The sequence below is a fragment of the Camelus bactrianus genome, chromosome 34 (genome assembly GCF_048773025.1).
Source record: "Camelus bactrianus isolate YW-2024 breed Bactrian camel chromosome 34, ASM4877302v1, whole genome shotgun sequence".
Lineage (NCBI taxonomy): Eukaryota > Metazoa > Chordata > Mammalia > Artiodactyla > Camelidae > Camelus > Camelus bactrianus.
Window position 1 is genome coordinate 17312875 of NC_133572.1, and position 23517 is coordinate 17336391.

Here is a 23517-nt window from a genome sequence, read left to right on the forward strand (position 1 = left end):
TCCCCTCCCCTTTGCATTTGGAAGACACCATGTTTATTTTTACAAGTACATTCATAACCAATATAAAAAAGGCAAAAGTAGAATGTCAGAAGTGACCATAAATAGATCCAAGAGATTCTGTAGATTACTGGCCATGACTAGAATAATAGTAATAGTTTCCATGAATTAAATGCTTATCATTTGCCAGACAGTTTTCATAGCTTTGTCTCTGGTTCTCACTACAGCTCAAAAATGTAACTGATTTCCAGCTGAAAAAAACCAGCGAACTTAATGTCCACTCAGGCAGCAAATGAAGAGTAGGAACTCAAAGCCAGACCTGACCCCAAAGCCCTGATCTTTCATCACACTATGTTCTCTGCTCTAAAATATCATAATTAGAAAGGAAAAGTGAGCAGGTCAGATCAGGTATGTTCACAATGGATAGCTTGGGCGTTAATTTCTCGAAGCTCTTATGTAAATTGCTCACCTAACTTTTATTTAGACAAAAGTATTACAGATTGTATGCGGTTGACCAAACTTAATAGTGAGTGACTCCTTTCTTTGATGGGGGATCAGAGGAGAAGGCAAGAAGAGAGAGAAGACAGGAGGATTATGTAACAGGAACTATGCCTGGAGGGAAATTCAACATTAAAGAATAGCTGGAGATGAGTTCTTGTAAGATCCTGAGTAGGCATAACTTTTCTGAAATTTTGAACTATAGTGATTCTTTCTTTGGCTAAATTAAAGTGAGATCACTCATCAGAATTTTATTTCTTCTGTGCTGAACTCATTGCTATGATCAGCAAGCAAATCTGTGATACTTATTTAGGAAGAAAAAGGAAAGGAACATTTGGTCAGCGCCCATCCCAGTGCTTGGTGCAGAGTAGTTGTGAATGTGAATGAATGTCTGCTTTTTCCCGGACACTGTGCTGTGTCTCTTTGCTCTGTGGTATAGGGTTTGAATAGAAGGTAAGGTGAGGGACGCTGAGGCATTGATTTGGGTTTTTCAGGCTGGAATGCTGAGTGATTGAGTGTTTGGTATTTGATACTATTATGGGACTATTTCCAAATAAAGCACGCCAATCAAAAAAATGATTTTAGGGAGGTAGTGGGGACAAAAATGTCTTGTAGATTGGCTGTGTCTAAAGATTCCATGGAACTGGGAAGGAGAAACTAAAATTGGGGGAGTAAAGAGGATGCTGCTTCTGAATGTCGGTACCAAGCACAATGCCTGGTATGCAGGAGGCAATCCACAAACATTTGTTGTGCTGCACATCACTTTAAAAAAAAAAAATGAAGTGTAGTCAGTTACAATGTGTCAACTTCTGGCGTACAGCATAGAGACCCAGGCATGCATATATATATACATATGTTCGTTTTCATATTCCACTTTTTAATCAGTGCCAGTCTTGTTCTCAACTCAGTTTCCTGGGGTCACATTTTTCTTTATATCCAAACAACAACACCCTTCAAATTCTCACCCTCCTTGATCACAAAGAAATTCTCAAGAGCAGGGATTAGCCTCCTGTTGCTCAGCGTTTTATCCCCAACCCCAACAAGATACTTGGCATGTAGCAGATATTTGAGGAATGCTGTTGGATGGGTGCATAAAGCCTGCATCATTAAAGATTTTGTCTGCAAGCCTCTCTGAGAACACCCAGGTAGTCCTGGTTTTCATTGTCCTCTGAGATCAACCCGGCTGAGTATGTGGTAACTGCCTCTCTGGGCGGCTGTGATCTCCTCCCACACTTTGCTTAATCATGGACGCAACTTCTCGGAGCCATTTCCTGAAGCACTTCCTAAAAGGCTTTAGTGGTTTAAAAATTTAACCCAATTCTTGAGGATAACAGAAGGGATTGATGATGTTGGAAACACAGTTAAAATTGTAGAGCAAAGTAACGTAGCTCCAAGACTCTATAGACCACGCCTCTCAGGAGGACCCCACACTTTTCCTTCCTCTTTAGTCTCTGGGTGACAGGTTCCTGGGGTATATTTCCTCCCACTGATGAGATTTCGAGCTAACTGTTGTGGGCTGAAGAGTGCCCCCCAGCCCCAAATTCACGTCTACCCAGAATGTGTGAATATGACATTATTGGCAGTAGGGTTTTGCAGATGTAATCAAGTGAGCATGAGGTCATATTGGGTTAGAGTAGGTCCTCCTAAATCCGATGACTGGTCTCTTTATAAAAAGAGGGAAATTTTTATTTAAAGATCTTAAAATTTTTTTAATAAAAAGAGACACCGTGGAGATATGGGGAAGAAGGCCACGTGAAGATTTAGGCAGAGATGAAAGTTACGCTGTCCCAAGACAAGGAACACCAAGGATGCTAGCAGCCACCAGAAGCTAGGAAGATGCAAGAAGGGTCCTTCCCCAGAGTCTCCGGAAGGAACATCGCCCTGCTGACAACTCGATTTTGGACTTCTAGCCTCCAGAACTGTGAGAGCATAAATGTCTGTTTAAAGCTCCCCCTAGTTGGTGGGGATTGATGATGGCAGTCGGAGGAAACGAATACGCTGTGCCTGCTTCCCGAAATCCAGCATCCTGCCATCTTCTCTCCCAGCTTCAACCAGAACAAATGGGAAAAGAATGAAAAATCAGTTCTCATCAAAAGCATCTCCCTAAGGCTGTTTCCTATCCTCAGTATCACTGAAGAAGGCTTTTAGCACATTACATAGGGAAGCTCTACTTATTTTTCTCAATCCTTCCTTGATAGACCAGGCTGGGACTGAGAGGCGTGGCTTACTTTGCAGGCCCCCTACCCAGAGAACCTTCCCTTGGCATCAGATCTGAAGTAACCCCCCACCCCACCCCAGCACTCTCTAGCACATTATGGGGCCATCACCCCACCACCTCCCCGGCACTCTCTAGCAGATACACAGCTTTACTGGGTTATATATTCTTCATAGCAATACCCCCAATTATCTTGCTCATTCATTTTTTTTTAATTAACTGACTCACTCCCCACTCCCCGAAATTTAAGGTTCTTGAGATCAGACCTTGTTTCTTTGTTTCATGGCTAAATCTGAAGTTCTCAGAACAATGTCTGAAACATAGCAAGTGCTAAAAAATTTTTATTGACTGACTGAATGAATAACATTGTCAAATGCACAGTCATGTCAATTCTCAACTTAGAATGATTTCCACTCAAGAGAAAAACTCTCCATCTCTCCAAGAGGGGAGACAGCAAGAAGGGGTGGGGCTCGTTTATGTCAATAGGCTATGAAGAGGAGACTAGGAACAATGGTTTACTGCAAACTCACGAATAGAGCCGAATAGATTCTAAAGAATCTCCTTCTCCTAAAGTGAAGAGTAGACCTAGAGACATCCAAACAGATCTTGACATTGAGGCAAAAGGATGCTTGGTTCAACAGCAGGCACATGAAAGCTGTCAAGTGATGCAAATAGATGCAAATAATTAAAATCAATTCAGGCCTGATATGATGTTGAATTTGCTATTGTCCAGGACTTCTTCTTCTTCCTCTTCTTCCTCTTTCTCTCCTCCCCCTCCCCCTCTCCTCCTCCTCCTTCTTTTTTTTTTTTTTTTTTTGGTAGGTCAGAATTTCAAAAGCAGTTCTGAATAGAGGGAAGTTTTTATCCTAGTAGGGTCTTACAGCATGGAATATCTTATCAGTTCTTAGTGCTATGTGTGCTGGGGTGCTTCAAAAAGACAGAAGTAAGATGGTTAGCACTTTTAGTTGACATGGCTGGGTGCATGAGGCAGATTGCCTTTCATAAAGAAGTCCATTCACTGAGGTAGAGAACAGCCCGTCTTCACCTAATCCAGATAAGATGTGTGGGTCAGAGGCATCTGCGCATGAGTGTGCTTTTACATTTCTCTTTAATAAATTCCTGTTTGTTGCACCAAAAGGCACCCTGGTACGTTTTTGAACAAGTTGTTGAAAAAGTATATCTTCCTAATGAAAAATGATTATCGTGTCACTGAAAACTGGGAAACCACATACCTCAGACACGTGTATTTTTCTGCAGCATTTTATAATGTTCAGAAATCATCCTAGTTAATCACCCAGGCATATTATCAGAAATTGAACAAAGGAAAATCGAAGTGTGAAGTTAAGTGAAAGAAAGCAAAACAATTTACAAAGGAGGACAAGTCACAGTCAGAGACTGATTTCAATCAATAGGACCTACACCACTTGTTTTATCTGATGTTGTATATCAGAGCGTCCCCAAATTCTGTGGCTTAATTTAAAGTGATACCACTCATCTCTTTGTTTATGATTTTGCCATTTGGTCAGGACTTCGGAGGCACAGCTCATCTTTGTTCCATCTGAGGTTGTCTGGGTGGCTCAATTGCTACCAGGGGGATGAAGGACCCACTTTCAAGAGAGTTCGTTCACATGACTGGCAAGTTGACACTGAACGTAGCTAGCTAAGGCTGCCAGCCAAGGGGATGGTTGTCATCCACATGGTCCTTGCGTGGCTGTTTGGGCTTCCTTACAGCTTGGTGGCTGGGCTGCAAGAGGACAAAATTAGAAGTTGCCAGTCCTCTTAAAAGTGCGGCCCGGAATTAGCATAGAGTCATTTCGACCTTATGCCATTAGTCAAATCAGTTGCAGGCATGTCCAGATTCAAGGAGGTGGAGAAATAGATGCCACCTTTGAGGGGACAGGGAGTGACAAAGAGTTTGAATCCCTGCATTTATCTGTTTACTGGTCAGTCCTTTTCAAGGACCTATCCTGTGCCAGTCATTGCACTAAAACAGCCGTTCAAAGTGGAATAAGACACAGTTTCTACTTTCAAGTAGCTGACACCCTAGTGGGAGTGGATGGGGGTCAATGCATTAAAAGGCAATGTGCAATGATACAGGGAAGCCTGGAGTTCAGAGAAAGACTACTTCACCCAGCCTTGACTGGGGAAGTCAGTAAAGATTGTGAGGGTCAGTAAAGATTTTCCAGGGGATGTGGATCTGGCCTGAGTCTCCAATGATGAGATAAAGTTAGCCAGGAGGCGGGAGTATGGGAGGCAGATGGCATTCCACTTAGGGCTGGCTCCTTAGCAAAAGCACAGATTCCAAAAACAGTGGTGGGGGAGGGGATTTAAAGCTGTTCATTGCACAGGGAGGAGAGAGAGTACCCAAAGATGAAGTTTGGGTTCCGTTCTGCCGATCAGAAAAGTCAAATACACATAACTGGGGCCGTCACTGTTTCTTCCCGTATCAGTGACAGATATTATTCATAAGAATAATCCTTCTCAGCACAAGACTCTAGAAGTTACCACCAGATGATTGGACTTGGCCTGGAAGAGGGGAGAACTCTTTGCTGTAACAGCTCTAGCAAATGGGAACCCAGGGAGGTACAGGTGCTGGGGGGAGGGGCTCAGAGGTAGAGCATTGCATCAGAGCTCTGGGCAGCTGCGGGGGGATGGAGTTGAAGACAGTAGTCCTGGAGGCAGGGAGGACACTTGGGGGCTGGTTGGATGGTCCAGATGAGCGGTAGTAAGAGTCTGAGTCTGGATGAAGGAACTTTGGAGAGGAAAAGACAGATTTAAGAGATATTTAGGACATGGTATTGTTAGAATAGGTAGCGTGTTTGATTATGTGAAAGGGCTAAAAGGAGAGAAGGAAAGAGATTAAATTATAAATTATATTGAATATCTTCCCCCTCTAACCTTGCTTCCTGGGTCAGACCCAGGACTTGTGTGTGTGTAGAATTGAGGTAAGGGGCAAAGCAGAAACAAGGTCAAGACAGCCAGAACAAGGAGGTTAATCTCATAATATCAAAAAGTCATAAAAGGGGAGAAGGGGCCGATGAATCTCCAAGCAGAAATGTCAGCAGAAATTTGACTTCAGTGGGAGTAAAAAGAGAGCTAGAGCGGACGGCAGCTGTCAGACGTCAGCCGTGTAAGTCCGTTTATAGACCTGGAAAGTACACTTCAGGAAGCTTGGCTATGTGTGGATTCTCCTCAACTGCGTTCTTAGAAAGAACCCTGAAAGGATTTGAGTTGCTTTTCCATGATTTTTGTGTTGTCAGAGGACTGTTTCTTGGAATGCGATTGTATGTTTGAAGTGTGCCGCGGGCCGCTTGATATTTTGCAGCTTTATAATTCAATGAGAAATGTGCAAAAGCAATCAAGGAAGTATCACTTGGATCTAACTTGGATCCTTAAGTAGTGCCACAACAGAGAATGATGGAGAAGCACGGAAAGAGGGGAATAATTTGGGGCGTGTTTACTTGCAGGGTCTGTGGTGGTGGATTGCAATGGGTATGATGAACAGTTACATTTGTGTGTCTGAAGCCTTAGGTGGAGGTATGGGTTTGGGCGACTGGGTGTTCAGGTAGCTGTTACAACTGAGAAAGGGTGTGAGGTCTGCTAGGGAGGACACAGAGAACAAAAAGAGAAGAGAGCTAGTGGGAAAGTGGGAGCATATCCAGGCTTATGGAGTGGACGGTGGAAGGGAAGCTTAGGAAGGTGGCCGAGAAGAAAGGGTTAGACAGGTTTAAGGAGCACTGGGAATGTACGGTGTCACCGAAGCCAAGGGTTGAGAGTTTTAAGAAGGAAGAAGTAGTTCCTGGCATTACATTCAGCAGAAAGATCTACTAAAATAAGAATGAAAAATAATCACTGGATTTCTCAATAGAAGGTCATTGATCACTGCTCTTGCAAATCATGTTTTAGTGGAATGGTTGGGACAGAGCTATGATGCAACTATGGGCTTTGAAGAAGTGAAGGCTTCCGGCAGGTGTAGATGACTTTCAAAAGTCTGATGGGGAGACAGGGAGAGAGATGGTAGAAGAGACGGGCGGATGTGGGGTCAAAGGAACGTTCGGGGGTTTTTAACACATTTTTAATAGAAAAAGATCATTTTCTTCTCCATTTTGACCAAAGAAACTCAAGCAGCCCTAAGGCAGTGCCTCTTTATCTACGCTGGTGCATTATTTTCTTCTTGTTAAAACTCTTTTTGGTAAATTCAACAAACAAAAATGACAAACATACACACACACACAAATTAGAGTCTTGCTTTCCTTGGATCCCATTTGACACAGAAGAAAAGCAAATATTCTGATTGTGTTCTATTATGTTTTATTTTGAATGTTGTGTCTAAGTAGGTGAACGAATTCACCAGCAAGCCTTTGTCTGAAGAACCACTGAATTAAAGTCATAGCCTTGTGTGTTTAACCTAGGACTTGCTTCCCTGATTGTGAATGTTATAGATGCTCATAGATATTATAGACACAAACACACACACACACACACACACACACACACACCCAGGAAAGAAGTAAGAAGGAAAACACTGCGTTTTAAAAATGGCCTGTAAATGTGAAACTCTACTAGAAGTTCGATGGCAGAAATTTCAGTCGTCTGTGCTGGAAAGGTAGATTTACCCATGATCTGATGTGTGCCTATTTGTGACTATTGGAGTCTTTCTGTTTGTTCTTGAGTCTTAGTTTTTGATTTAAACAAGATAGTGCTCAGAATGGGTAAAAGTTTGGTGGAAATACAAACTGTTATTACCTTCCTGTATCAGAACCTTTAAAGTCACTATCCTCGGACCCAGTAATTCTAAGAATTTAGCTAGTGAAATGATTAGACGTTTTCACAAACGTTTAAGTACAAGACTCTTTATTGAATCTTGGAAAAACAATCCAAAATCCAATAATGTAAAATCATTAGTAAGTATGGTAAATCCACATGATACAATCAGTAAACACAGATTTTCCAAGATATTTAATGATTTGGAAGAATGTTTATGATACAGTAAAAATTTGGATTTTTAGGGTTTTTTAAAAGTAGTTTTTCAGAATGTTCTGTATTTTGTAAAAAGAAAACACACACATTAGTGTGTAAACATTTAAAAATTGTCTGGAAGTAAAATAAATTTAAAAATACAGTAAGATGCTCAGAGCTCTATATTCAGGTGGTTCTATTATGGCTAATTTATATTTTTCTATCGTGCACTTTTAGGCATTCCTAAATTTTCTACAATGACATGTGCTATTTTCAACAATCAGGAAAAAAATTAATAATAAAAATGACATATCTGGTGTTGAGTCTGTGAATTCTGATGACTGTGTGCCAAAACTCATTAAGTTCTGACTCAGTGTCATTCAGACCAAGGGTATTTGAAGCTCTCTAAAAACCTGAGAATTCTGAAATGATATAATGTCACTCTGAATAATGTTTCCCTTGGGAACCAATCAGCGATACTCCCCGTGTTTTGGCAAGCAGCCTTTACAGGGAACAACTGCAGGAAATTTAGACAGTCTTGTTAAAAATGGTAGCGAGTTGGTATTTCAATTAGTTACAGAGTGGTAGATTAAAATGGAGTTACTTGGCGTATGTTTGCAGTTAGCCCCGAGCCGGTGATAAATCGGGTACAGTGCTAACTGGTTATTGCCCTTGTTGACATTTGTCACTTCTCTGGGCGGAGTGCTCATGAGTCCGGATACGTGTGAAAAATGGCGTGAATTTCCTTAGAATCAGAGCCACTCCCTATGTGCGATTATTTTCTTTAATCCTTTAAGTTTGAAGACAATTTTTTTCTAGGGCTTTATTTAGAAATCTAGAATGAGAGAGTCTTTGTCCCAGTTGTGAGCTAGCACCATATATGGGTGAGCATGGATCTGTGCTTCCTGTTTTTGAGCCACACTGTCGGGGAGAAAACAAGGGACAAATTTTACTGGAGCCCTTTATACACAAGGCACTGTGGGGTGCTGAGCCAAGGTGTCATTTCTTAGCCCCCAAAGCCTGGGACCCAGTCTCACCTGGTGCAGGAGTGTCAGTCCTCAACCTTGAAGAAAGGGCCCGGTCAGCCCGGCACGAGTTGCTTTGACTCAACACGCCATTTAACAGCGGGAAACCAGCTCCTGATCTTTGTGGAAGCACGGCCTTCCATGAGCTGGTTAGAAATTACATCCATCCTGAGCTGTCACACTGCCTGTCCCACCCTTGGAGATGTCCGGGGACTCTGAGCATCTCACAGTGTGCCACCTCCCTCAGCTCCTCGCCCGGTAGCCGCCATACCTGTCACATCCCCCTGTCATGTTAGTGTCCTATTCCTGCTGTAAGAAATTACCGCATTACCTTTGGTAATTACCAAAGTACCTCTCCTTGCTTTCACTCTTACCTTGGCCATCCTTCTATAGATAAGCCAGGTAACATCACTTCACTGTTCAACCCTCTCCGGGGGCTTATGACTAATCTTAAACAAATCCAAAGTCCTAATTACAGCCTACAAGGCTCTGTGATCTGGCTCTGGCCTACTTCTCTGATCTTGTTTCCTACCATTTTTCCTTACTCACACTTCTTGAGCCACACTGGATTTCCTTGCTCTCTCAAGAACACCCCAAAAGCATGTGCCTGCCCCAGGACCTTTGCACATGCTATTTCCTTTGCTTACAATACTCTTCCCTAGAGACAGTCTCACAATTTGTATCCTCACTCCATTCAGATCTTTGTCAAATACCATCTCCACACAGAGGCCTCTTCTTACTACCCTATATAAAAAAGCATTCTCGATGATATTTTCTTTAGAATGCTTATTATTACCTGCCACTGTATTAGCTACTGTGTTGTATATTGGTTTACTATATATCTGCCACGCCACTAGAATAGAAGCTCCACGTTCACCAATATATTTTCACCACTTAAAACAGCACTTGATTCATGGTGGGGACTTGACACGTGTTTTTAATTAAAACTGATTGAGATGCTCATGCTACAAAGAAAAAAGTCCTAAAAGGCCAACAACCACAGGACAGCAGAACATGTGGTACTGGAGGGCAGGAGCTCAGCACAGAGGTGGCTGCTGTGCTGGGAGGCGGTGGACAGGGCTCCCCCTGTCTCTCGGATGCTCTCCTGAGGCTGCGACCACAGTGTTGTTGGAGAGTGGCAGTCAGGAGTGGGCAGAACGGGGGCAGTACCCGGGAGGTGGGGTGAACAGCAACCCCAGTCCGGTCCCGGCACAAGTGGCAATAGGATGTCTTCATTTCTTCCTTTCCTTTCCCTCTTTCCTGTCTCTACTCCTCACCGTTTCTCTCCTTGAAACTCAGACTGTCTTTCTAGCTCTTTTCTGTAAAGTAGAAGAAAATGCTGGCATGAAAATACATTATTTTTCAGTACATTATTTGTGGAGAAGGGTATAGCTCAAGTGTTAGAGCACGTGCTTAGCATGCACAAGGTCCTGGGTTAAATCCCCAGTACCTCCTCTAAAAAATAAATAAATAAATAAATAAATAAATAAATAAATAAATAAATAAATAAATAAATAAATAAACCTAATTACCTCCCCTCTAAAAATAGTTTAAAAAAAGAGAATTAAAAAAAAAAGAAAATTTGAAAAGCAAAGTATATAATTGCAGCTGAAAAGAGGCGGTGTGGCTGGGCCACCTTGTTGAGTCATGACCAGCCTCCATCCTTCCCCTCAGTGCCAGTCTCGACCATCACATGGACAGAGGAGGTGGGGGGGGGGTGAGAAACACTGCCGGGATGTAAGTCTGCTCAGTGGCAGAGTCCGTCTCCACTTTCCCAAGCCTCTTCCCTAGGGAGACCCTGGTTCTTTCTTGTATTCATATTAGGGGCCTACTATGTGCCAAGTATGGGTGCTGTGCCTACAGCGATAATAAACAGCAAGATCAGCAAGAAACAAAAGTCACTGAAGTAATTGCAAGAGTGATGCATGCTACCCAGAGCATGTTAAGGGCACCACGGGAGCAGTGAGGGGCTGACCTGATTCCCTTTACCTGTAGGCTCAGCCCTGCCTGTGATACGAGCCCCTGCCCATCAGCTGGTGAACACTTAGAATTAGACTTGCCAGCGACGGACCTAGAAAGCTAGGTACCTTGGGCGTCCATGTCCACCCACCAGATAACTGCCTTCCCCAGTCAGCTACCAGGTCAACCCAGTAAGTCTGGGCTTGATCTCCGGTTCTGCTGTCCTGCACTCTAATTCTTGGCTGTGTTTGGGCCCTCTCACCCTTCTTAGCTCTTTCCAGGTCCTTCTCCTATAACATCAAATCCTTTCTCTCATATCTTCAGCCACTGACTAGGTTCTGCCAGGACTGGACTGTTCTCCATCCACCTGGCTTGGATTCTAGCCTGTCGCTGGGACTCATGCTGTCTGGCCCAGATTGGACCGACTTGCCCAAACCCAGCCCAAGCTGGCCCCGAACCACGGATGGTTTCCAGAGCTGGCTTGGTTGTCCCCTCTGTCCTGATTCTTCTGACTCCTTGTTTCGCTCTCAATTCTCTCTCAGTGTGCTGTGACCCAGCAGGCTTTGTGGCTAAGTCTGAGTTGTGACATTGTTACCCAGAGTGCCCTGGGTTTGCTGATAACTGCATACCTATTGATTTGTTTTCTCCTCCCTTGCACGCAGTGTAAGTATTGGCTATTCATTCAATAAGACTTTTCCCAGAGCCCACCATCCACCAAGCACTATTCTGAGCACTGAAGAAATGCCAGTGAATAAAACAGGATCCCTGTCCTCCTGAACGTATCCATTCTGTGTGTGGTCTCTGTATACCTAGGCCTTTAAAATCAAACACACCCTGACGTGAGATTAGCGGGGCTTCCACTTTATGTAGAAGACACACTGTACCTCGAAACCACCCCCCCCCCCAGTTTTCCCAGATGAAGGGACCCAGGTATTACCTTACTCCATGCGTCTCACTTCCTCCACTGACAATGAATTCCGGACCATTTCCAAACCACCCTGCTGGACTCATGACATCAACTCACAAATTGCTGCACTGAGTTTATAAACTCCCACTGATAAATGAGTTTAGGACTTGGAAATCAAATAATTGCCCTTTGAGACTTGCAGACTAGACAACACAAACTGCTCACTGCTGACACAAAGATTCCAAGCTCATGCTTCTCATTTCAGAGACTTGAACCGTGCTATTTAAGGGAACACAAATTGACTCTTGCTCCAATTAAAACCTATTATAATAACATGGATCATGTTGGATAAATACTCCCTTATTTCTCCTTCTAATAGGCATAGTAATTTGGTGATAAACACACACACACACACACACACACACACACACACACACACACACACACATTTTATGTGGGGTGTGTATAGCCATGAACACATTCTTCTACACTTTTCCTCTCTTCCCAGTTTCAGAGTTCTCCTATTGACTATCATCATTACTGAGCAAACAAAAATATTACTTATCTATCAAGAGCAATTACTACTAAGTGAAAATTTAAAATCATGTCCTAGGACTGAACCCTTTCCTTGAGGCTTGAGACAATTGTCGCCCTGCATGGTCGCTAAGTAGCAGACAAGCTGAGGTCAGGATGGTCTCCCAGATTCCCCCAGCAACCACAGGATGTGCCGGTGATGTGAGGCAGACATCAGATAGGTGGAGTGGGTAACTGGCCATGTGGTGTGATGTGAGAGACTCCCAAAAAAGGTACTGGATTGAGAACGTCCTTCGTCTCCTCTACAGACAGAGCTGTGGTTGTTGGAATTAATGTGAGGTAAGCCTCACCACTCTGGCTCTTCCTGCGTCTGCCAACATCTTATTCAAATAGGAGGTAAATCCTAGGGAGTGGCCTCTATCCTCAGCTCCCTGGCCACTGGCTTGGAGCTAAGCTGGATCATAGACTGTCCAAGATTCCAGGCAACTGTCCCTGGTCTCCATGGATGGAATCCCCTTCCATTTTTCCATCCTTGCTTCCACAGACATTTAGCAGTGCCTTCCAAGAGCAAAGCACCACACAAGACTCTGAAAACACGAAGCCAAATAATATATATGTCCTTTCTCTCTGATGCAAATTTTAAAAAGAAAGAAACAAAGAGATGCGGCTGAGGGAGCTCTTAGTGGCGATGGGACAGGTCTGTATGTTGATTGCAGTGGCTGTTCCACAAATCTGCACAGGTGGTAACACGGCGTAGAGCCACGCCCGACGTTCCAATGTCAGTTTCCTGGCTTTACTATTGTACTATAGTTACGTAGAACGTGACCACTGGGGGCAACTGGGTGAAGGGCGTAGGGACCTCTCTGTATTGTCTTTGTAACTTTCTGTGAATCCAAAATTATTTCAAGATTTTAAAAAATTTAAAGGATACAAGAGGTAGGTATCACGTTTTCATTTTACACCCAAGAATCAAGGTTAAGAGAAGTTTAGTAAGTTGGCCAATGTGACAGGTTTGAGTGTGTGCCTGAAGCAAATGCATATTGAGATCTGGAGTTCAGCAGAGAAATCTGGGCTGCTTCTGTCGATCTAGAAGTTATCCTCTCAGCATGATAATTAGAGGTGAGGAAGCGGGTGAGAGCACTGGTGGAGAGCGCTGAAGAGCTGAGGACGGCATCATTTAAGAGATGAATAAAGACACTAAAGGGGTGTGACCAGAGAGAAAAGAGCAAAACCAAAAGAATCAGATATCACAGAAGCCCAGGGTGAAAGTAATCTGCAGAGTCGAATGCTCCGGAGAGGGCTAGAGAGACGAGGACAGGCATCCTCTGACTTTTGCCACCAGGAGGCCATTTGTGGCCCTAGTGAGAGAGGTTACTGTGGAACAGGAAGACGTGACTGGGAGGAGAGGTACTGGGGGTCATGTTGATAAGATGCTCTTTCAAAGACCTGGTGTGATGAGGAGGAGGGAGATAAGGCAGCAGGTGGAGTGGGAGGTGAATTCTAGGGAGGGTTGTTCATGTGTTTAAGGTGGGAGACAGGAGGCGAGGGAGACAGAGGCTGAAGACTCACGAGAGAGAAAAAGCAATCAGTTGAGGAACATCACCAAGAAGATGGAAGGAAGGGTCAAGAAAGGCAGAGATGCTGACCTTGGATAGGAAGAGCCATGCCTATTTTATTGAAGAGAGAAGAGAGACATGATGAGTGTCGATGTAGATGGAGTGTTAGAATTCTTAGCAGAAATCTCATGAGTTCCTTTCTGAGAACTTCATTGTTTCTCTGTGAACTAGGAGGCAAGGTCCTCTGCTGAGAGTGAAGGGACAACAAAGAGCATCAGAAGTTTGAAGTGAAGAAGGAATTTTGAAATGGTTTAGGGAGGGGAGACAAAAGTGACTAGGATAACACTGCAAGGATGCTGGGTCACGTCGAGGCTGCAGCATATGCGGTAGGTGGTCCACCACCATCCCCTGGGCACCCATAATTCCAGCGCAAACATGCCGATGGCTTTCCACTGCAAGCACCTACAACTTCCGGGGGTGTCCTCTGGTGAGGAGCTTGTGGGACCTGTGCACAAGGCAGCCTGGAATAAGAGGGAGTTAATGCCCCTGGGAGCAGTCCTCAACCAACGGCAGAGAGGATGAGGGATGGTTCAAAGGTGGGCTCTACATGGTCTCTTGGAGGTCCTCCAGCTGCCCATAGGGGGCATCTGCTCATTGACACACCCTGTACGGGTTCCTCTCCCCCACCTCATTTCTCTCTCCTGATTCTTAGCCTTTTCTCCCTCTTTCTCTCCTCTTCCCTCTCCCTCCTTTATTTTACTACTTGGGATTATTTCCAAGTAAACCATTTACATTTGGATCTTTGCCTCAGGCTCTGCTTTTGTGGGCACCGAACTCAAGACTAGGACCCGGTTGAAATTAGTGAATATCGAGTAAGAGTGATACCTGCCTTCCAGGATGTGATCCTCTGGCATTGCTTGGTAGCCAGGGTATGAAAAAACAAAACAAAACAGATAATACACATCACGAAGGGCAGGAGATTTCGCAGCAAGTCCAGTGAGAATAATGAGGTAAAGAAGTTCAAAATATTGGCAAGAGCATGTCTGAAGTGGTCAATCATTAAGTCTACAATGAATAGAGGGGTGGACCAGAGGATCTGAAGCAAGAGAAAAACAAATGTATTATGAGAACTGAGCAAGCTAGTTGAGAGGCTAAGAGATGTGAATACAGAGAACAACTGATTTAGTAATTTTAGAAACCATGGCCATGCAAGCAGGTGACAACAGTGTGTCATCTATATTATTGTAAATAAAGAATTCAAGAATTCCTGAGACTAGAAGGGGTATGACTTGTCCACATAGATATTTAAGTCACCTTGGGTGATAGTGGTTTGGAAGACTATGAACCAAGTGCCAAAATCTATGATGAATAAGGGGAGATTTATCAAAAACTCTGCTGATAAGGAAGGATAGTGGTTGATATGATTGAATGACGTGGGCCTCAAAGAATCAGTAATTGAAGTTATCTTTTTGTGTTGATACAGATTTACACCATTCTTTTTAAGGGCTGTATAGTAGTCCATGGATGCTTATACCACAATTGCCTAACTAGCCCCTGCGGGGGAACATTAAGGTTGTTTCTTATTTTTCTCAATTGTAAACAAACTCTGAATACATCTTTTCACATGTGTATGATAATCTTTTTAAAGTCCTGTACACAGAATTGTTGCACCAAAGAGTACGTACATCTTATGTTTTGAAACCATTGCCCTCTGGAAGAGTCGCGCTATTTTACATGCCCACAGGAAAAGCATGAAGTATGTGTTTCCCTCAAGCCTGTCAGTTTGTGAGTTTGATCAATTAAAAACTTTTGCCAATCCGATAGGTGAAGGTTTTCTCATTACTGTTTCAGTTTGCTTCTTTGAATATTAGTGAAGTTGAACACTTTAGTATTTATTGACCATTTGCATTTCAGTTATCTGTTTGTGGCTTTTGTCCATTTTTTTCCTATTGAAGCTTTGATTTTTCTTGATTTGTATGAGCTCTTCTAATATTACGGATAGTAACCCTTTGCCTCGCATGATCCTTATTACTTTCCTCAGTTTGTCACTTGTCTTTCAGACTTACAAGTGATGTTAAAGTGTTTGCCACACAGAAGTTTCCAATTGTTTGTACTCAACATCATTTGTCATTATTTTTCCTGTTTTGAAATTACTTTTAATGTTTAAAATGTTTTAAACATTTAATGAAAATGTTTCCATTAAATCTTGGCCTGTCTGTATTTCCTTAGATGCAGTGAAGTAGTAAGCTAATATTTCCCCTCCTAATTCCTGTTCAATTTGCCCAGTATTTTTTAATGATCCGTTCTTTTCTTCAGTTTGAATGTCACTTTTTGTTACCTACATGCATAACTAGTGCCCAGTTCTTTCCCTGTCCCTGTCCCCTGTGGCTCTATGCTGGCGTCAGAGGACACCCAGCCCAGCCCCTCATTCTTGCACAGTCTTGGTGAGCGGTGTCTCAGATGGAGTCCAGGAAGTGGGGGGAGAGGCTGGAATGACGGCAGCATTGCAGCAGCTCATGGGGAACAGGACTCTGACTCATGCAGTGACTGGAACATTCATGGGCGGCTCCTTCAAAGGACAAAAATAAACGAGGATCTAACAGCACCATGGCAGACTGCCTGGGCACCAGTTCCCTGGACTGCGGTGCTGACGGTGGTTCCACTATGCTGGCCATTGCTTTGGGCTCGGGCATGATGCCCGCTTGCAGCAGAAATGTCCCTTGATCGCCCAGGATCCTGGTGGTCAGGACCTCCAACATGCTGCTGCCTCTCTTTTGGGTACCCGCCTTAGATGGGCTGATTCCTCCCTCTTTGGGGACAATGGGGTGTGGCTTCTCTTCAAAGAGTGGCTACCGTATGACTCTGAATACAACCTTATAAAAACGGCATCTCTAAATCCTCACGTTACTTTTTCCAAGTAGTTACTTTTTCCTTAAATCCTCACACAGTCATCCCCGTCGAAGGGGAGTTATTTTTAATGTTTCAAAGGTAAAAATACAGGAGGCAAAAAAGTTTCATCTCTACCAAGGCATTCTGCTATGTTAAGTTCTTGATTTAAAAAAACCAACCCTGTTTTTAATTGGGAGAGAAAGCCGTGCGTGGACCGTGGTCACTGTTGCTCCTGGAATCACTCCAGGAGCCTCAGAAGCTAGGGCTGCTTCCGCCGTCGCTCAGCCAGTGGAGTTTGCTGCTGGCCTCTCCACTCCCAGGGATGTCCCTCTGGCTCCGGCACCCAAGGATGGACTGTCCATCCCTAGAGTCCTTTGAGTTCAGCCATCGTTGCCATTCCCGCTACTGTCTTCCGTCACCAACCAAGCGACCACCGAGACTTACTTCCACTGACATGGAGAGTCCTTGCTTTTGCAGAAGGGGCGGCCCACCTACGTCACCTCCCTCTGGCTGGGCCAGGGGTGCCATAGATGCTTGTGCAGGTGGACCCTGCCCAAGGGGCCTGGCTGAAGGGTACGGGAGGCCAAACTTTAACACCCAACAAGGAGTCCTGGCGGGGTGCTAGGGAGGTGGGCTGGGTCAGTCGCGACGAAGGTTTGCCTTTCTAATCTGCACAAAGGTACTGCGTGGGCTGGCTGCAGTCCTGGGGCAGGGCTTGGAGAAACCATAAAGCGGTCTGGAGTTTACGATCTTCTGCATTAGGAAAGCAGACCAGACCCCTCCCAGTAGGTTCCATTTCAGATGCTACACATGTTAGGTGCTGCTTGTCAGCTCCTCTCAATGCCCTTGGATGGGAAGCCTGTTGTCACTGACTACAGTGAAATAGACATTTCACCTGTCCCTGTCTTTCGCTGAGGGCTCCCTGTGCTACTGTCATCAAAGTCTGTTCTCTGAGGCCAACTGTCCAGCGTATGGCCCTTCACTCATCCGTTTTTGTCTTTCCAGAAGCTTAGGAATTTGTTTGTAAAAAGAACAGCCCATGCCCTCAAAAAAAAAAAAAAAAAGCAAAGAGTATCTATGGAATTGTTAACCCAATACCTTTCCAGCTCCCTTCTCCTAGGAACTGTCTCTCCTCCATCCTCTCTCCTTCTCTCCCTTCATGGCTATGTCAAGTGTTATTTTCTTATATGACATCTCCTATTAGGTTTGCTCCAAGGTGGACCCAAAGGTTTTCCTTGGGATTTTTCTAATTAAAATTGAGACATTGCCCCTCTCTAGGAATAAAGCTGCAAGATTTGAAAGAAAAAAAAAAAAAAGAACTATGTATGGTTAGATTTCCTCCTGGTAGAGAAGACTGATCTACACCGAGAATGAGGGAGCATGTGGAGTGAAGCAGATTCCAAATGGAGAAGGAGAGAGTTCTGGCAGCTTTCCAGTCTCTGGTTCCCATTGTTTCAGATGCTCTGCTGCCTCCCAATTTTCTCCATCATTTGGATGTTCACCTCTTTCTTGGATTTTGCGAACGAGCAACCCCTGCCCCCATCCCCTTCTCTTAAATTCAAGCTGTGTTTCTATCACCTTGCAACCAAGAGCTCTACTTAGGCAAGTGAAGTTCCCTAGGGATGCCTTGTTTCCCTAGTTAGCGTCCACCGAGCCTGGAATATAAACATCACTTCAGGCTTCTGATCACGCATCACTTGGATGGCTAAATGGGATTCCTTACCTGCTGAAGTTTGATAGTGAAGGAAAGAGTTAAGGAAGTGAAGTCCAGAGGGGTGTTCTGGCTCACAATAATGTTAGTTTCCTGAGAAAATGGCCTCAGGCAAGGCATTTACTTTTTCAAGAGAATTGTTCTGTCTTGCTGTTGTTGTTGTTTTTAACAACAGAGTGCCATTGTATAGTAGGCATTGTATAGTAGGCATGACTTCTTTCCTATACACATGTGTGAGCAAATTAAACAGGGATATTAGCGGAATAAACAGGATTGAAAATGTGCCTGCGTGAAGTGTAGTACGAAGAACCCTGCTGAGGGTTTGCCTGTGGTGTCATAAGATCAATGTATCGTAAATGTATTTTTCACATTTGCCTTAATGACATTCATTCATTCAATCACCATTTAGCAATACCTGTTTTGGGAAAACTGTGGAGGCTATGGGGTTGGACGAAAGCGTTCTTCACCACAGGGTGCTTATAGCCCTCGTCTGGAAGTACGGTCATGAAAAGAAATGAATGCAAAGCCAACTGAAATAGATGCCATAACAGAGAGAATGACGTGTTCTGAAGGCACTGGGGGAGGAGAGATTAACTCCAGTTGGGGAGGAGAACATGTGGCAGGTTCATATTATCCAGGTTCAGAGAAAATTATCTACAAATCTAAAATGTCAGGTCATTATTCTTTAATGATAACCAGACACTTTTTAGATATTTTGGTTGCACATGAATTTACTACAGGGCCCTTAATGGACACCTGATACTTCCTGAACTGAGATTCTATTTAATGATGAATATTCCTCAAAATACCGCACAATTCTAATGCTTGTAGATTTTTAAGGCAAGAAGGAAAGCAGTGAGTGGTTTAATGGAATAAGCCCAAGGGCAAATCTCTTTCCTTACAAAAAATGAACAAGGATTGGTAAGCCTTTTTTTGTAGATGGCCAGATAATAAATATTTCTGGCTTTGTAGGCTGTAAGATTTCTGTCACAATGAACTAACATGGTCGTTTTAGAGCAAAAGCAGCCACAGGCAATATATAACTGATGAATGTGGCTGTGTCCCAATAAAACTTTATTTGCAAGAACAGGTAGTGGGCTGAATTTAGCCCACATGCTGTAGTTTGCTGACATTTGAACTAAAAGAAAGGGGAAAAGTTATGAGCATCTAATAAAAAGAACCTACCAGCACTGTGTTGTGCACTGTGGAGAGACGTGAAAATGCAAAACGCACAGTCCCAAATCCAGCACAGTGGAGGGGATCTGTAAGCAGACAACCAGAATATGACGTGAAATGGAGTGGACCAAATATTCTTGGCTTTGAAAAGCCAGCAGGTATAGGATCAGCTTACCTGGAAAGAGGGAGAGGGACTGTAGGCAGGAGGAGTTATGTAAGAAGATGAACAGGGGCGAGAGGACACTAGGAGGGAACCAGGATGCTGAGGAGGAAAGTCCGATATGTTTTTATGAGCTCCCGCTGGTCTTCTGTCTTTGCCCACTCTAGGACTCATCACCCTCAGGACCTAGCTCAGCAGCGGTGGCCTCACCAAGGTGGCCTGGAATAAAGTCATGCTCCTGGGTCCCTGAATCTGGTGGCACCAGCCCTGGACTCCCACAGTCATGCCCCACTGAGTTTCCTTCACGATGGCATTTGCCATGCCTTACGTTTACGTTGTCTTTAATCGACTTTCAACTTTGTCTAGTTTCTCCTCCTGAGTTTCCCTGACTGGTACTCACATGCCTCTTTAGGGCTAGGACCTTGCTGCCCAGACCATCACCTTCCAGCCTTTCCTTCCAGGAGCTGGATCCTGCACCCAAAACTCTCTGCTCGTGGGTATTAAGTCTGCTGTACCTGGGCAGATATCCAGATAATTGACCAATGTCCCAACTGACTTCCAAATTACACTGGCCCCATCTTTGCTCATGCGGTCGTGATATCCGAGCTGGGTTTGCCCTTCAGACGTTGAACTTTGGGCCACCTGACTGACCTTTTCGTTAGCCAAGTCTTTCCACGGCCTCTGTCCAGACCAAAGAAGCCAGTCTCCAACCATTCTGGCTTACTTTCTGTTCTTGCCGGCCCTCCGTTGCAGGGACTCCCCATACCCTGTGTCTAAGCCCAACTGAGTTAGTGTCATGAGCTTCACGCCCACCCAGCCTGAAATGGGTCGGGCTGAGATGTGGGTAGCTTCCAAGTCATTCTTTGATGCCAAGAGCGAGCGAGAAGCAGGCAGAAGCGCTGTTACCATTTATGACCTAGCCTTCGAGGTTACTCCTGCCACGTTCTCCTGGTCAAAGGCAGCTACAAAGGTCTGCTCAGGTCCAAGGGGAGGAATCTAGACCCCTACCCTTCTTCCCCCTCCAGCTTTAATGAAATAAAATTGACATACAACATTGTATTAGTTTAAGGTATACGATGTAGTGATTTTGTATGTGTATATGTTGCAAAACGATTACCACAATAAGTAACACATCCATCTTCCTCACACGGTTACAATTTTGTGTGTGTGTGTGGTGAGAACTTTTAAAATCTACTTTTAGCAACTTTCAAATATTCAACGCAGTTTTGTTAACTAGAATCACCATGTTGTACATCACATCCCCATAACTTATGCATCTTGTAACTGGAAGTTTGTGCCTTTTGACCACCTTCACCCATTCCCCTCATTCCCCAATCCCAGCCCTGGCGAAACCTTCTGATCTGTTCTCTGTTTCTGTGAGTTCGAGACTCCACCTCTTGATGGAAAAGTGTCAGCATCTCATTAGAGAAGAGAGTGTGGGCTGCACTATATACTGTGCAACCTCCTTTGGAAAACACAACCCGCCACAGTATATTATGTATACTTCTGTGCTATTTTACTTTTTACCATGAATGTGGATTATCTTGGAATGAGCAAAAACAACATAAAATTACTTCAATTTTTAAATCTATAAAACTAAAAAGGAACAAGGTATTTCTTCTATTCTACCAACATAAAGAGATTTTAAAAATCACATTACAGCTGCCTATACTGTAGCAGAGTGTTTAAGCTGGAGCAATTCTATATATACTATACCTTATAGTTGTCACAAAGGGATCCATTTCAGAGCAGCCCCTGTTAAATCTACAGTTGTGTTGCAATGGCCTGATTTAAAACAGAGCTCTGAATTAGAGGCTTATCTACTCTGCCCAAGACTGGTGTTTGTTTTTGTTTTTGTTTTTCACTGTAAAGTTAAGTTGGAGAAATGATCTTAATTCCTGAGGATAATCATATCACCCAAAGTTCTACAGCAAATAAATGATTCGTAATGTGACCAACTTACCAACAAGTAAACCTTAACTAACCACTTCCTTACCCCGATTTCAGGAGTTCTAGGGAAACCTGCTACCCCAGAGAGTTTTTCTCTAGCAACTGAGACCCAGAGTTCTATCCAGTTTTGTTCCTTGATTGTGAAAGCTCCCTATCTTTTCAATCGAAATATCCACAAAGAAAGTAATACTTCAAGCTTCTTTGGTAATTTACAGTGGAGTAAATAAATTTCTGATCCTTGCAGGTGAGAAGTGTCTGAAGAATGAAAATAGTAGCTCTCAGGTGGACAGAAAGGAAAGAAGTCTGTAAAAAAGAAAAATGTAGTGGTTTGGGGGCACCAAACACAACCTTTGCCTGTTCATTGATTACTAGGGTCCACTCTGTTGGTCACTATTACTGATTAATTGTAACAGCTCTCTTGCTACGCCATCCTGTTTATTCCAAGAAGATAAAATTCCATGCATAGTTAGTGCTCTCCTCTTCATATTTTAATTTCCTGGGAAAAAATTCAATCACAGGATTTTTAAAAAGTCTAACAATACACAGTAATTTATACTGAAAGGCAATGGTGGGAGGGTACAGCTCGGTGGTAGAGCACACACTTAAGCATGCACGAGGTCCTGGGTTCAATCCTTAGTACCTCCATTAAAAATATATAAATTAATTAAAACCTAATTACCTCCCCCCCAAAAAATTTTTTTTAAAAAAGGCAATAGCTTCCTGCCCCACTCCACCCAAATCCAAAAGGAACATTTAAAAATAATCTATACATTTAACAATTTATAATTTATCAGTGTTAAGCATGGTTTATTGGCATCCTATTACAATGATGGTGAAACAGCTCGCTTCCCCACATCTTCCTCAACTTCCCCTCTGCTCTTCTTTTAAAATAATTACATCATCACTTTTATTTCTATACTTGTTACTTTAAAGTTAATGAAGTACTATAAAAGCAGAGAGAGAAGACATTTTACATAGGGAGGAGGACCCAAAGATTTAAGTTACACATTTAACGTGACAAGTTACATTAGAATTCAGTTATGAGCTAAGCGCCTGTCCCTCTGTTCACCTCTCAAGGGAAACCTCCAATATACGATGGAGTTTATTGTGCTGCTAAAAATAAAGGCATTTTAATATTGGAATTGTACTTGATGAGAAACTCTAGTGAAAACTAAGACTGGCTAATTACTCTAGGGACAGGGAGAGGAAACAGGGAGTTAAAAATTGGAAGATAAAGCAACAGAAGGAAACAAGGCTGGCCGTGGCAGGGGCCGCCAGTGGACTGCTCACCTTCCAAGTAAATGCCCCATGTTGCTGGGTATGACAGTGCATCCTGTCACATAAAAATACTGTTTGCCAGCCCAACAAATTAAAAACATAGGACTCTCCGTTAATTTTGTATTTCAGATAAACTGAATAATTTCTTAGGATAAGAATGCCCCATGCAATCTTTTATCTGGCAATCCTGAGAAATATATTTGCCAACCTGTCTTGCAGATAGGGGTGGTCAGTGAGATGTCACAAGCCATTGGGTGGAGCATTCCGGAAGTTCTTCTTTAAAAAAACCCTTTTCTGCAGGGGTGGTAATTAGGTTTGTAATTTGTTTATTTTTAATTTCTCATTTTTATGGCGGTACTGGGGACTGAACCCAGGACCTTGTGCATGCTAAAGTATGCACTTTACCACTGAGCTGTATCCTCTTCCCGTCTATGGAAGTTCTTAAAAGGGGATTGATTTACCAGGCAAGCACACACTTCTTTTCTCTTCCTCTTTCTTTCTGTTTGCAGTGATAACGTACAGCAGCTGTCTGGTAATCAGGAGGCAACCCTGAGGGTGGAATCCACCACTATAGACGGGATTACAGGCTGAGAAGGGAGACTGGTGAACACTGATGACATTACAGAGCAACTCGACAGCCTGGATTTATCTTACGTGAGAAAAAAAGCCCAAATTTCTTACTTGTGTACACTAGTTGTTTTAG

The 23517-nt window shown here is 43.5% G+C and overlaps 1 protein-coding gene across 5 annotated transcripts in view; it reads left to right on the top strand.

Annotated features, from left to right (window-relative positions):
* The window catches only part of MED21 (mediator complex subunit 21), a 77279-nt gene that overhangs the window by 47436 nt on the left and 6326 nt on the right, over positions 1-23517 (top strand). For all 5 annotated transcript variants that reach the window (XR_012503937.1, XR_012503938.1, XR_012503943.1 and 2 more), the window contains one exon: positions 23324-23468. The gene's annotated coding sequence lies outside the window, so the exon portion shown is untranslated. The remainder of the gene's footprint in view (positions 1-23323; positions 23469-23517) is intronic.